The sequence below is a fragment of the Trematomus bernacchii genome, unplaced genomic scaffold, assembly GCF_902827165.1.
Source record: "Trematomus bernacchii unplaced genomic scaffold, fTreBer1.1, whole genome shotgun sequence".
In the NCBI taxonomy this organism is placed as follows: domain Eukaryota; kingdom Metazoa; phylum Chordata; class Actinopteri; order Perciformes; family Nototheniidae; genus Trematomus; species Trematomus bernacchii.
In genome coordinates this window covers 355,136-356,910 of record NW_022987615.1, presented here as the reverse complement: position 1 = coordinate 356,910, position 1,775 = coordinate 355,136, and positions in this window count along the sequence as shown.

Genomic DNA, 1,775 nt, shown 5'->3' with positions numbered 1-1,775 from the left:
ATACAGAAAAACTGCCGTTGCAGGAAAGACGGCCGGCAAAAATCAACTGACTGTGTGAACGTGAAAATTAATAGAATATCCCCTCCCATCTTCAGAGCAATCTGACTATTATAACATTAGCGTTAAGAAAGCTTACTTAAATATCTGCCACAACATAAGTAACCGGATCAGAGTAACATTAAGTACAGTCCGCGGCACTGTGAGTGCAGATGTCGATGTGTCCCATTATCATTCATATCATATCACATCATAATGTATCATATTTCCTTATCTGAGTCAGCTTCTTGAGCCGTATCTGGCCGTGCAACACTCACAGTGTCACATACTGTATGCAGAAGTATTATTTTAAGCAACACATTAAGTTGACGAAACACTCGAGTCAAATGTAATTAATTTTAGTTAATGTACGCATTCAAACGCTTTTTCTTTTACCAGCTGTATTCACCTTGCAGGTGCAGCTATGTGGCTTTTATCCTGGATAAAGTGTTTAAGTCATGGATGTTTAAAGTTTAACTTCTTCATATTTGTCTAATATTAAAGTTCACTTTTCATTCAGGAAGTATGACGCTGCGCTGTCAGTACGCTTGTCCATGTTTGAGATTGGTCGAATGCTCCAAATACCACCCCTTTCATGTGAACGCGCCCCTAACTAGATAGGACACGGCTGGCTTGAGCGATCCACTTGATATCCAGCGTTGTAGTACAGCTTAGCGAGAGCGCGTATGTTTTGGCTTGGGCCAACCGGCTAACTCAAACATATCCAGGTTAGGTTGAACCAGCTTCGTAGTACAGGCCTCAGGACTCTGAAGCTGACTAACTCAAAGAACAAACACTTATTTTAAACTGGATCCATAACTGTTGGATTGTGTTCATCCCTACAGGATCAGAGATGATGAGACGATCAGAGCCAAGGTCCAGAAGAACTGTGAGTACTGAATATCCTCCATTCATCAAGATATGAAACTCTTTCATGGAGCATGTCCTCAGAGGAAAACAACACTCTTGTTTTTCTCTCTTCATCATTTTGGCTGTTTCTCTTCACAACAACTGTCTATCAAAACAGTGACGCGTTCACTGACACTCTGTAAAATGTAAATAAACTCTGAAGAATAAAACACATGAAAACATCAACATTATAACCAGTCTGTTACAGTATTATCATCTAAATATACTTGAGCAAAAGTAGAAGTACTCAGATCTTGTACTTGAGTAAAAGTAGAAGTACTCGGATCTTGTACTTGAGTAAAAGTACTCCGATCTTCTCCTTGAGTAAAAGTAGAAGTACTCATATCTGGCACTTGTGTAAAAGTAGAAGTACTCATATCTGGCACTTGAGTAAAATTAAAAGTACTCAGATCTTGTACTTGAGTAAAATTAGAAGTACTCAGATCTGGCACTTGAGTAAAAGTAGAAGTACCAGAGTGTAGGAATACTCTGTTACAGTAAAAGTCCTGCATTCAAAATATTCCTCAAGTAAAAGTAGAAAAGTATTCTCATCAAAATATATTTAAAGTAGCGACAGTAAAAGTAGTCATTGTGCAGATTGGTCCATTTCAGAATAATATATATGATATGTTTTATAATGATTGATCATGAAAGTGTTCTCAAAGCTGGTAAAGGTGCAGCTAGTTTGAATGACTTTGTATACTGCAGGGTAGCTTGTGGATTTACTCCAGGTGGAACTAAAATCTGATTTAACACTTGGTTATATTTCACATCATTCATCCACATCTGTGAAGTAACTAAAGGTATTAAATACATGTAGTGGAGTAGAA